The 14,772-nt window shown below is 37.0% G+C and overlaps 1 long non-coding RNA gene across 1 annotated transcript in view; it reads right to left on the bottom strand.

The window, feature by feature from the left end:
• Window positions 1–12,718, bottom strand: part of LOC149559448 (uncharacterized) — a 38,615-nt gene extending 25,897 nt beyond the window's left edge. Inside the window, exon 1 of the long non-coding RNA XR_016365155.1 lies at window positions 12,430–12,718. This is a non-coding gene — a long non-coding RNA (uncharacterized LOC149559448). The remainder of the gene's footprint in view (window positions 1–12,429) is intronic.
• Window positions 12,719–14,772: the final 2,054 nt, after the last annotated feature.

Raw genomic sequence — 14,772 nt, 5'->3', positions numbered from 1 at the left:
ATGCTTTTGGTCACATCTTGCCATCCAGCTCCATCTTCCAATCTATCCACCTATCCTCCATCCTCCAGCTTCCATCTCACACCATCCACTAATCTCATGCAGTTTCAGCCAATCATCTCAGCTATCATCCATCTCCCTAGCCCCTTCAGCTTTTTCCATCCTAGCTTCAATCCTATCACATCCATCATAAGACCTCCTTCCGCATGTTACCTTCTAATTGGGGGCACTATATTCCTTGGAGATCTTGTCTTGTCCATCCTCCCTTGTCATTGGTATCTAGCTCTAGGCTATCCTCATCCAAACCCAATGTCATCTCTTTATATCCATCATAATCCTAGCTATCTACCATCCTATCCAGCCATCTCATCCTGCTCCTCTAGTTATCCTTGGTCACAAAATCTCTCATCATCATTGGATGCATCCTGCCAAATCCATATCTTTTGCTATCACCCCACCCTTAGCTTTCACATCTTGCACAACATCGAACCATCCCGCTATCCTCTCATCCTGAGCTTTTTATCCATCTGTATCATACCTATCATTGGTCTGTTAGCTTGTACCATATCTTGATTAGCCCGCTTGTAAATATCTTGGTCTATCAACCTGTACATCCTCTTTAGCTTAGTACCGTTGTATCTATCCAACTTTCGTGTTCATTCCTCCTTGATTAGCATCTTGCACACATCGCACAACCCTTGGTTAGCTATTCCAATGCATCCTTTAGCTAGATTTCCTATCACCAAAGTGTTATCTTTCTTAGTTCAGCTTGCCAGACGCATCACTCATCCAAATCCACCAGCTTAGGTGCTCTCCGATCGGTCCTTGCAGGATATAGCTTTCCTCATGTCTGATCTTGGTCTATTAGTACCTCGTCCTACCCATCTCATTGGCAAATGGTTCTCTTTTGGATTTTCACTTTCTTTTGATTTGGGATCTTCCCTTTTGGGTCTTGAAGTATCTTTTCCAAGCAATCTCCTTGTTCCCTCCTCAAGGTTGCCACGATCTTCCATATCATGGTATACTGTGAATGGGGCAATTAGAGCGTAAGGTCTTGATCAGGTCTTTCATCTATTTTTCTTTTCTGCTTGTGGGTTCTCCAGTGTCGTTTCCACGCTGCTTCCTCTAGGACTCATGTGTGATGCTGGGGCAATCCTTGCGTGTTTGTTTTGAGTCAGTCCATCAGTCCTCTAGATAGTTGGTGAAAAGGCCTTGATGTTCTTGGTAACCTTGGCAATTAACCAACAGTCCTATAGCAAATCTAGTGCTCAACTACGTGGTGGTACTTCTCTTTGAAGTATCCCCCCCGCTCAAAAAGCTTCAATGGTTTTCCTTCATCTCCATTATCCCCCATCCATATCCAGCATCCGTCTCTCCTACCCTAGCTTATGCATCAGTATCTCTTTGAATCACTCATCACTCTTAGCTTTAGGGATCCACAATCCTAGTCTTAGGGATCCACCAATCCAAATCAATCCACCAAGCCTCATCTTTCGAGATCCACAATCCTAGTCCTAGGGATCTCCGAAACCCATCTTCCACCAATCTGACTCTTTGAAATCCTGTTGCATCAGCTTTATAATCCCCTCATCCATATCCCTATCCTGGATTCTTTTTTATAGCGCTCCGCTCCTTCATCCTCCACCTTCCCTAAAGTCTTAAGCTTGCTTCCTCTTGTGCATCTGATTCTCCTTTATCATTCTCCCATAGTGAGAGTTTGAGCTAATTCAGCCCCTTCTCTTTGCCAATCTGAGTTTCCTTGCTCATCCGAGATTCTTGTATTTTTCAAGAAGCCACCAAGGCTCGCTTTCTCTCCCTGCTGCCTTCTTGAGGGGGCATCTCATAGTCCATTCTCTCCTCTTCTGCTCTAGCCTTGGGCATCTTATTTTCTTATCTTTGATGTCATGCCACTTGCGGCATCACATCAAAGAGGGGCAAAATGTAGACACCTAAAAAATCCTTTAGAAAATAAAGTATTTTTATTTTCTGAAAAAGTCCTGATGACATCATCATTTATTAATTAATTATTTAATTAATTAATTAATTAATTTTAATTCCATTAAATCCCTTTATCTTAATTAAAAATATTTAATTAAGGAATCCCTCCCAAAAATGTTTAAATCTTATTTAAACATTATTTCCTTATTTATTAATTATTTAATTAATAAATTGACCAAAAATCCTAAAATAAATAAAAAATTTATTTTTTGCCCAAAACTTGGCCAATTTCCTTATGACCAATAACCTCTTCCAAAATCTTCTAATCCTTCTTTAATTTCGATTAAAGGCTAATCTCATCATTTCCTACCCCTAATCCCAACTCAAAATATTTAATTAAGATTAAATATTAATCCTCATGTTTATTAAATAAGTTTTAATAAATATCTCCTCAACCCAAACCCTTGAAATAAATAAAACTTTATTTATTTTCTAAAAATCTAATTTATCCTCATCCTAAGAAGTTCTAGACTCTTCTAGAAAGTCTTCATCCTCATCCTAGGAAATTCTAGACTATTCTAGAAAGTCTTTATCCTCCTCCAAAATCTAGACTCTTCTAGAAGATGTCTTTAAACCTAATCCTAATCCCCTCCTAACCTTGTCACATTCCCTAAACATGGGTTAAAACTTACTAACCCAAGCCAAAGTTAACAAATATCTCCTCCTTCACCCACCCTCATTAAATGCCATCCACTTGCCTATCCCTAAGCTAATCCTAAACCATCCTAATCCATCCTCTAATCATTTGCACAAGCCTAAGCAAGCTTAAAACCTTCCTAATCAAGTCCAAGTCAAATTTGCTCTCATCACCCTCAAAATATCTCAACCATAAAACTTTATGAAGTCCACTAGGTCATAAATGACTCTTACAAGCCCTTTTATTGCTCTTACAAGTCATTATGAGGGTCTTTATGAAGATTTTATCCCTTGAGCCTCCTTTGTTGACTCATCCTTCCCCTTTCCTCCATCCTCTCACCATGTGACATGTGTCACTCCTTGATTGGTTGTAAGGAAGCACAATTCATGTGCTCTCCTCTCATGCAATCTGAGCCCTCCATAAGCTTTTTCCCATCCTTGCATCTTAGCCCTCAAACCCTCAAGCCTCTTGCCTATAAATTGGATCCTTCCCCTTTGCAAATAACACAATCCATGAAGTAAAGTTATAATGCTATTTTGAGAGCCAAATCCATACTAAAGCCATATATCCACACCAAAAATCCACAATCATCCATTGAAGCTTTTGGAAGCATATTGAGCATACATCCTATCTATTTAGACAAAGCTACTCAACAAGAGAGCTTCTCATTGAGAGAGCCCATTAATGGCTCATATTCTCAATTGAGAGTTCATCTTAGTCTATCTTGAAGTTTATGAATTTTGTTTAGTTTGTAGAAGCTTTATTTAAATTTGGTTTCTATTAGCATACTAACATTACTCATATACACTATCCACCTACATATATTATAATATGGCACCCTTATATAAACCTAATGATAAACTATGAAAAATGCAAGAATTCAGTAATAACTTTATTAAGAATATTTTGACAATAAAAGACATATCAATAGTACATTAAGTCTTGTCATCAAATAAATGACCATATCACTTATGGAAAGTATTTTGGACAAGCAATAATTAGTTAGGTGTTGATTATTTATATTTTGAAGAGTAGAATACAATTTTTTATATATGTTTCTATTCAAAAGAAGAAATGTAACAAAAGAGATAACATATAAAGACCTTAACCATTCCAATTATATTATTAAATTAAAGAGTGTATATAGAATAATAATAAATTGAATCAAAATTTGACCTGAGATACTAATTTCCAGAGCCTATAATGATCATCACTATGGTTTTGGACTAAATTGTACATAGAATTGATATACATAAAAACAAACAAAAAATCAATCACACTCTATGATGCAAATACATTTTAGACACTTTCAAATCTATAAACACAATATAACTTAAATCAAAATAATATTGCATAGAAAACATAAGAGACTAAACATTAAGAGACCACAAAAAGTGATTGAAAGTACGCTCTATTTTCATTGCACATTACAAGATTTATATCTATGAATAGAAAAATAAATTCAACTCAAAAAGTGTGCAAAAATAATTTCACACCCACACCCAACACTCAAGACATGTAGTGATAATCACCTTCTTTACATAGACCACCACCTACTAATATAATCAAGAAGTAATCCCAATGAAAGTCTAGCCATCACTTGATATAGTTAATTACAAAAATTATTAATATTATAGAGTATAACTAACTCGATTGATTTGTATTGCATGTTGATAGTTACATCCACCTTTATACATTATACTATTATGTACCCCTACCTCCACCTAAGAATACACAATGAAAATCCTCTTGTTAGAAGTTAAACCATTTTTTAATATGTGGTATATTGAAGGCACATTGAAGTGAGAAGCAAAATACCTTTGAATATGATGTAGTATTAATCTATGGAGATGCAAGTATTGTATAATATTCTTTATAAGAATCTTTCAATAATCAATGATAAATCAATAACACCTTAAGATTTATCATCAAATACAAGATTGGAGGACTTGCTAAAAGTATTTTGGATGAGTAATAGTTATGTATTGATTAATTGTATCTTAAAGAGTGAAATACAATTTTGTATGCATAATTCTATTCAAGGGAAGAAATGTAACAAAAATTTAATCAAAAAAGATAAAAAATAACGACCTTAACCAATTTGATTGTAGAATTAAATTAAATAGTATATAAAATAATAATAACTAGATCAAAATTTAACTCTAAATATTAGTTTTCCAAGTCCATAATGATCATCACAATGTTTCAAAACTCAACTACATTTTTCATATATATATATATATATTCTACACACTTTCAAATCTAAAAATTTAGCACAATGTTTAAAAACTGAACTATATAAAATTGATATAAAAAAATAGCATATTTCATATTAATGTTAGATTCTAGTCATCACTTGATATAGTTAATTACAAAAATTATTAGTATTATAGAGTATAACTAACTTGAGTGATTTGTATTGCATGTTGATAGTTACATCCACCTTTATACATTATACTATTATACCCCTACCTCCACCTAAGAATACACAAGGAAACTCCTCTTGTTAGAAGTTAAAATGTTTTTTTAATATGTGGTATATTGAAGGCAAATTGAAGTGAGAAGAAAAATATCTTTGAATATGATGTAGTATTAATTTATGAAGATGCAAGCATTGTATAATATTCTTTATAAGAATCTTTCAATAATCAATGATAAATCAATAACACCTTAAGTTTTATCATCAAATATAAGATTGGAGGACTTGCTAAAAGTATTTTGGATGAGTAATAGTTATGTATTGCATAATTTTACTCAAGGGAAGAAATGTAATAAAAATTTGATCAAAAAAGATAAAAACTACCTACCTTAACCAATCTAATTGTAGAATTAAATTAAATAGTATATAAAATAATAATAACTAGATCAAAATTTAACTCTAAATATTAGTTTTCGAAGTCCATAATGATCATCACAATGCTTAAAAACTCAACTACATTTTTCATATATATATATATATATATATATAATTCTACACACTTTCAAATCTAAAAATTCAGCACATTGTTTAAAAATTGAACTATACAAAATTGATATTAAAAAAACAACATATTTCATATTACTATTAGATTCTATACAAACTTTCAAATCTAGAAACACAACAGAGTAAACCAAAATTACACGATACCCAAAACATGGGAGACTAAGAGACCAGTACGATAAGAGTGACTGAAAGTATGCTCTATCGTCCTCTACTATTCTCTACATATGCACGAACAACATGGTATCATATTATTATGTGTGAAAAATCAACTATTGCAGTTACTGATTATTAATCTCCTATCATAAACGATTATTAAATTGCTGAAAACAAATTCCCAGCTAATATTGAAAAATAACACAACTACAACTTCACTTATATAATATGGAAATAAATGAGCAACACAATGAACACAACATTTTCGGACAAATTGTCCCTGGAAAAACCCCTAAGGGAAAACCAGTTCTACAGATGAGAAATTATATTAAATTTACTTCAACAAATCAAGAGATACAAAATTCCTTGCCTCTCACTGGTAGAACTCCGACAACCTCCTAACTTCTCCCACTGATATTCCCCACTGCTATCCCCATGCTAACATTGTGCCCTTGCTAATACTGCAAGACAATTTGCTATAACTGCAAAATGCTTCTCCAAAACTTGTGTCTCCAAATGACCCAATGACCCCTTTTTATACTACCCTATTGGAAAAACCAATGACCGAGATTAAATCAAACCAACGGCTGAGATTAAGACAACTCGACAGCCAATAATAGAATTGGTTGCAAGGTGTCCAAAAGGGAATCACTAAAATTAGTAAATAATTATCCTTGCAATAACCATTTACTAATTCTCGGCAAGTGGACAAACAACTGTCCAAACTACCCATAACTAATGCTGCTATACATAGATAAGGACGAACAGCTGTCCAAGCTACCCATAAATACTACTGCTATTTTTGGGTCAGAAATAACAGCTGTCCAACTAACAATAATGAACACTCCCTCTTAGTGAGGAAGTTGTTCTGCATGACACCCATCTTATCTCTGAAAAAGATAAATTTGGCCTTTCCCAAAGCCTTCGTCAGAATGTCTGCTACCTGCTCATCTGTAGGTATGTATTGTAGTCGAACAATACCTCATTGTACACAATCCCTGATGAAGTGATATCTGATATCTATATGTTTAGACCTATCATGAAACACTGGATTCTCAAACAACTTGATGCAACTCTGATTGTCACAATGTATCACAGTAGTCTCAACCTTATGACCAAACAAGGCTACTAACAACTTTCGAAGCCATATAGCTTCACATGTCGCCATGCTAGCCGCTATGTATTCTGCTTCTGCTGAACTTAGAGCCACAGACTTTTGCTTCCTACTGAACCAAGATACAACTCCTGACCCCAAACTGAAACAACACCCTGAAGTGCTCCTTTTGTCTGTTGTACTTCCTTCCCAATCTGTATCAGTATAGCCTATCAACTTGATACCTTCACCTCGGACATATCTGATCCCATACTTAACTATACCACGCAAGTAACGCAATATATGTTTGGCCGCTATCCAATGCATTCTCTTTGGTTCAACCATTAACTAACTAAGAGAGTTTACTGCAAATGCTATATACGGTCTAGTGTTGACCAAATATATAAGCGAACCAATAAATTGTCTATATAAAGTGGAATCTACATCCTTCTCTTTAGTTGTATCTACCTTCCTCCAATTTGTAATCATGGGTGTAGACATGGCTTTGCAATCCTCCATCCCGAATTTCTTCAAGATTTCAATGCAATATTTCCCTTGACCAAGGAAAATCTCCCCATCTGTCTGCCACACTTCCATGCCTAGAAAGTAGTGCATAAGTCCTAAATCTTTCATCTCGAACTCTTCTGCAAGGTTCCTCTTGTAATCCACTATGAGCCCTAGTGAACTTGTAAGAAACAGGTCATCCACATAAAGAACAAGAATGAGAATCTCACCCCCAACCACCAAGTAGTAGAGGTTAGCATTTGCTTCACTCTTCACAAAGCCCATTTTCTGCAAGTATGTATCAATGTGCTCATACCACGCTCTAGGAGCCTGCTTAAGTTCGTACAATGCTTTCTTCAATCTGCACACATGGGTCTCTTTGCTATGTGCTACAAAGCCTTCTGGTTGTTCTATGTATACCTCCTCCTTCAACTCACCATTAAGGAATGTTGTCTTGACATCCATTTGATGGATTTGCCATCCCATCTGTGCTACAAGTGAGATTACAGCTCGTATAGAAGTATACCTGGCAATTGGAGCAAATGTTTCCTCATAGTCTATTCCCTCCTTCTGAGAGAACCCCTTTGCCACAAACCTCGCCTTGTATTTCTTGATGCTACCGTCTGCACCGTGCTTTATCTTATAGATCCAGCGTGATCCAACTACATCCCTATCTATTGGTCTAGGTACTACCTCCCACACATCATTCTGCATTATTGAAGAATATTCCTCAACCATAGCATCTTGCCATACCTGATGTTCTGCAGCTTCCTGATAGCTAGAAGGCTCACTATCTACCAACTGACTAACTAATGCCACATAGTCATTGAACTTGGCCGGTTGTCTTCACTGTCTAGTACTCTTCCTAGGAGCTCCCACAAACTCCTGAGTATCCCTTTGTGCATCTGGAACCACATGGTTCCCGCTGCCAACTGTAGAGGATGAAATGTCAACCTCTAAGTCTTCTAGATGCATTTCCTGTTGCACCTATTGCTCCATACTCTGTGAATCTTCACTAACTGAGTCTACACTCGTACTGGTAACTGTACTTGAGCTTTGTTGCCCTTGACTTGGTCTTGGAGCTTTTGCTGGTTGCTCACTCTGATCATTTGCTGGCAAATCTCTGGATCTCCTAAATGCCTTGTCCTCCATGAACTTGACATCCCGTCTGGCAATAATTCTTTTAGTCCCTGGAATGAAAATCCTATATGCCTTTGAGGTCTCATTGTACCCAACAAAGTATCCCCTCTCTATAGTCTGATCTAACTTTGTACATGTATCTCAAAGAATATGGCAATATGCTAAACTCCCGAATATCCTAAAGTGACTAAAATCTGGCTTCTTTCCTGTGAAAGCCTCCTCTATTGTCATCTTCTCTAGCACCTTGTGTGGAACTCTATTCTGAATGTAGACTGTTGTATTACATGCCTATGCCCATAAGTAACGGGGCATGTCCTGGTCATGTAGCATAGCTCTTGCTGCCTCTAATATAGAACGGTTCTTCCTCTCAGTAACTTCATTCTACTGTGGATTGTAAGGAACAGTCCATTCTCTCTTGATTCCTTCTCTGGTACAGAACTCCTGGAAGGCATTTCCTTTATACTCGCCTCCATTGTCTAACTAAAGAACCTTTATCTTCCTTCCTATCAAATTCTCCACAAGAGCCTTGAACTCTTCGAATTGACTGAAAACCTCATCCTTAGTCTTCAAGAAGTATATCCAGGTCTTTCTAGAGAAATCATCAATAAAAGTTAACATAGTACTCATATCCTCTAAGAGATTTCATTGACATCGGTCAACAAACATCTGAATGTACTAGATCAAGAACACCCTTAGATCTGTGTCACTCCTTGGAAAAGATGCTTTCACAAACTTCCCCAACACACATCCCTTACATACATCGTCATGCTCTGTGCTCACCTTTGGAACACCTTCTCACCGTCTCACGAAGAAATCTAAGTGCTCCATGATGAATATGGCCCATCCTCCTATGCCATAGCTCTCCAAGATCTGTAGGATTACTGTTGCTCATGAGTGCCTTAGGAGTATCAAACTACAATCTATAAAGGAGACCACTCCTAATTCCAATAGTTATGGGTGATTTCCAATCCTTGTGCTTAATCAACAGATTTGTCCCTCTAAAGAGTACATTATACCCCCTATCCTGAAGAACAGATATAGAAATCAAATTCATACCTAAGCCTGGCACATATAACACATCATGAAGTGGAATTATCTTTCCATTCTCCCTCTGAAACTGAACAGTCCCTTTCCCAATAGGGTTGAGTTTGGACAAGTTTCCCATAGAAATCTGGATGTTGGTGTCCTCCTCCTTGTAACTAGAGAAGTACTCTCTAACTCCTATCATATGAAATGACACCCCACTATCTATATACTAAACACACTATGAGGTTGAGCTAACCATACAAGCTATGAGTGCAAACTCATCTTCCATTCTACTGGAGAGTTCTTTCGCACTTGCTGAAGCTACCACCTACTTCTTACCCTTCTTCCTCTCTGAGCAATCACTGACATAGTGGCCAGACTCATGACATCCAAAGCACTTGACCTTAGAAAGGTCCTTCTTCTTCTTCTCACTTTGTGAATTTGATCCTTTGCTAGATCCCTTCTTTGCTTTCCCTTTACCCGCTAGGGCAACGTTCTCTTGTTCCACCTCATTTTTCTAACTCTTGTTGGCCCCATTGACAAGACTTACTTTAAACTCCTCCTGAGTGAAATCAATCCATAGTCGATCCCAACTCGGTAAAGTATCTCGTCCATTGACAACTTGAACAAAGACACTCCATTGTTTAGTAAACCTGTTTAGGGCTATTATAACTAGCTCGTCATCACTAGGGCTATCTCCAACAGCTGCTAACTCGTCCTTGACAAGTCTGAGCCTGGTGAGGTAACTTGTGACGTCTTCTCCCTGATTCATTCGGGTATTCTTTAGCTTCTCTCTGATAATCAACTTCCTGTTGGTGGTAGCATTCTGGTATAGATTCAGAATGGCGTTCCACATCTTCTTCGCCATATCTAACTCTGCGATATGTGGAACAATATGATCCTCGACACCATCAAGGATAATCCTCCTTGCTTTGGCATCGTCCTTTCTATATGCTGCAAGCTGGGTTGCATCCGTTGGTACAGGTACAACACTAGTAGCATAATCCTTGATACCATTCTCTTCCAACAATAAAGAAATTCTGGCCTTCCAGACACCAAAATTTGAGGCACCATCCAATCTAAAAAGATCAAAATTTCTTTCCTAGGGCAAAACTCTTCTACCCTTAACAATGCTCTGATACCATGTGAAAATTCAACTATTGCAGTCACTGATTATTAATCTCCTATCGTAAACAATTATTAAACTACTGAAAACAAATTCCCAGCTAATATTGAAAAATAACACAACTACAACTTCACTTATATAATATGGAAAGAAATGAGCAACACAATGAACACAATATTTTTGGACAAATTGTCCCTGGAAAAACCCCTAAGGGAAAACCAGTTCTACAGATGAGAAATTATATTAAACTTCAACAAATCAAGAGATACAAAATTCCTTGCCTCTCACTGGCAGAACTCTGACAACCTCCTAATTTCTCCTGCTGATATTCCCCACTACTATCCCCACGCTAACACTACGCCCTTGCTAACACTGCAAGACAATTTGCTATAACTGCAAAATGCTTCTCCAAAACTTGTGTTTCCAAATGACCCAATGACCCCTTTTTATACTACCCTATTGGAAAAACCAACGGCTGAGATTAAGACAACTCGACAGCCAATAATAGAATTGGTTGCAAGGTGTCCAAAAGGGAATCACTAAAACTAGTAAATAATTATCCTTGTAATAACCATTTACTAATTCTCGGCAAGTGGACAAACAACTGTCCAAACTACCCATAACTAATACTGCTATACATAGATAAGGACGAACAACTGTCCAAGCTACCCATAAATACTATTGCTATTTCCGGGTTAGAAATAACAGCTGTCCAACTAACAATAATTAACATTATGAAACATTGGTATTTAACAATACTTGCATAGGCTTATGGACGCTAGTCAGATATGATCCAGATATTTACATAATGTCTATAGACAGATATAGACAGATGTTTTTATGAACAGCAAGGCATGATCTATGTATCTACATGTTTTCTTTTGCTTTGGTCATTCCTAGTGGTTTCTACATGTTTACTCCAAATCTAGGCATCTTTACAAAGGGAAGAGACGACCAAAGGATGATATTTCTAGTACAAACTCTTCGCCTCGACAGGTTTAAGGTATCCTCTCTAATCTACCAGACAAAACTGAACCATAGAACTTTTACACAGTAAGACAAATAAATGACTTACGGTACAATACATCAGAGTAAGATGAACGAAATGCCAACAATGGATAAAACCTTTTCAAGCTTTAGGCTTTCATTACTACTAATTTGGCATGACCCAAATTCTCTATGGCGTAGATCTCTATCAAAGGGTCTCAATGGAATACCCTCCTTATGAGATGATCTATTATTATTATTAGAAGCAGCACTGTCCTCTTTATGAGATGAAACATTATGCAACGGTGGTGTCTTTGGAAGGAGTGGAAGAGTAACCAGATCATTCTTTTCCTCTACACCAGCAATTGGGGAAACAAGAAAATCAGAAGATCCACAACCACAATGAGTCTCTGCCACTGTAGCCACACTCAAATCATCATACCCACACCCACCTCCCCAATTGACTCCATCACCATTTTCACACTCACCCATTCATCAGATCCACCACATCTTTCGTCTCTCTTCTCTCCATGGTCTCCAACTCTTCAGCAGGAGGTGGCGTATGGCCATCAACTTGTACCCTATAAAATAGAATATCTTGGTTGACTGGGGGGATACTCCTCTGGGCTTCTTCAGGACTCTGGGTGAATGGTTTGGGATACCTAAACAATCAGAGGCCGTCCTCTTATACCCACTTCCGTTGTGGCCGCCATTGCTCTTGTGGGTAGTGTTGAAAGTAGAAAGAAAATCCAAGGCAGAGAAAGTAGAGTCAGAGGCCGGCTTACCTAAACTGGAAGTCGTTTGAAGAGGGGGTTTGGGAGCAATAGGCCTGTACTTTGCCATTATCTGGTCAGCCTTTGAGGCGGCAGAATGTTGCTGATTTCCTTGTATTGCAAAGCAGGGTCTTCGCGACCCATCATCGCAGTTTTCCCTTTTGCCGTCAGATCTAGTTTTGGTTTTGCAAGATGAAAAAGGGAAACGGGGAACAAAAATAGGATACGATGGTGAGCGAGATCATGGATGAACGGTGGAAATATGAGGGTACACAAAAGGAAGCGACAAGTTGTTACGAGTGAGTGCGTCATCTGGGGAGCTCTAAATTGACGGCGTTCTAACAGTGGGATGGAGAAAGGAAAGAAGGAAGAGCACCGAAATGGGTATGAATTAATGAATGAATGAACTGGTGGAGAGTATTTGAGAATTGAAGTGTTGTTATTGTGGGGCACTTCGAATCGGCATTTGCCACACACAAGATTCTATTTGCTGTCTTTTCAGGTATTCATTCAAGTAGCCAATTGCCACATGGCTCGTTCTTTTACTTTTGTAAGGAAGGTCATCAACGCACCATTGACAGCTTAAAGGTTTGTGGAAAACCGAAAGCCAAATTTTCAGCTTGCATAAAGCTTCCATGTTTGGAGATGCTTATTGGCTGTGCTCTGCAGCCTATAGAATCCGAGGATTATTTTTCCAAATCGAAGGGGAGATTGGGCGACTCAAAGCATTATTTCCACGCTTTGTCAAAGTAATTTTAGTCACACTTTAAGTAATGGTATCAGAGGGCAGTTTATGGGGAATGTGTTTTCAAAATGGTAAATTTTATTTAGGTGTGTTATTTTATATAAAATATTTTGATAAACTATTTTATAGAAAGAATTGATATTTTGTTTTTATTCTGTGGTCTATTTATCTTATATCATTACGGTTGCATTTATAATCAATATTTTCACTTGCTTCTATATATTTGCATTACCCATTTGTTTATTATGCATATATGCTTGAACTTATTTTTATGTGAGGGAGATCTAGTCTTTTCTCTATCATTTAAAAATAACAACTTAATGGTAGCAATGCAATACTTTGTAAAGGCAGGCCTTTGGATCTTTTGTTTTGATTAGGATAGCAAGAAAGTTGGCAAGGCCCTGAACCCATTTACTGTGCAACATAAACCAACAACAACACTAGCAAAGCCAAGGAGACAAAGTCACCAAAGCCAAATATCAAAAGGGTTTTTGAAAGGAACCCAAAACCTTCAAGGGTTTCCATAAGGACCCAAAACCTTCCAAGGGATTTCAAAAGGACCCTAAACCTTCGATGAAAATACAAAGACTTGTCACCTCTCAAATAATAAATTACAATGCAGTGTGGAATTTTTCAGGTCCCCAAAACCATTTGAATGTGCTTAGGATGACAAACGGTGACCTCTCTTTGCATCTGACATGAAACACCCACCAACAACCATGCAACCTCCATCGCACTAAAACTTCAAACCTACAAAAAACCAACAAAAAACACTAGAAAGAACATAGTGGAGCACTAAAAAAGACTCGATAAAAGCTATAGATCTACTAAAGGTGTCTAAAGATTGCACTCCTTTGCCAACCCTGAAATCATCCAACTCTGAAGGTTGGGAAACATTCAAAACAACCTCCCCATAGCTAAGAAAACCAATAACAAAGTTGAAAGGCTTCAAGCTAGGAATCCATCTTCTCTAAATTCACACAAGGTCATACAACAGTAAAGGAGAAAAAACTCACCAAAGCTTCTTTCACAGACCCATAAAGAAACAACATCCTAAACTCAATGATTCCAAACAAAGGAACAATCAAAATCAAAGCCTCTACATGGAGAACCAATTCATTAACTTCATTTGACATCATTCCTTCTTATTAGCAGTACTACAACGAACCTTCACACCCAAGTACATTAAAAAAGGATTCATAATATAATTACATCTTCCTTCTCTAATACTAATTTGAGGAATCCTCAGAGACCAACCTTTCTCTGATCTTCCAAATATTAGAGACCAAGAATGACCAACAAACACCTCAAGAATCACTTCAACTACAATTCTACGAATCAAAAAGTTGTTCAACTGATCTCGAACAACTACCTCACTAATCATCATAGGCTTAAAACTTGACACAAGGTCAAGGCACCCTATGAACTCTCTCAATATCACAATGTAGAAACTAGAGAAAGAAATAATAGGATTTTTTTTTCCATAGAGTATCCACCATGAAAACAATGAAGGTATATAATTTGAGGATATTATTTAGAACATGTTTAAAGATAATGGTAGTTAAAATATGTGGAAGTATTTCTACATAGATAGATATATTAATAGATTA

This window comes from Cupressus sempervirens, chromosome 5 (genome assembly GCF_028749045.1).
Source record: "Cupressus sempervirens isolate cs-2001-9-10 chromosome 5, ASM2874904v1, whole genome shotgun sequence".
NCBI lineage: Eukaryota > Viridiplantae > Streptophyta > Pinopsida > Cupressales > Cupressaceae > Cupressus > Cupressus sempervirens.
This window is presented reverse-complemented; position numbering and strand designations above follow the sequence as displayed.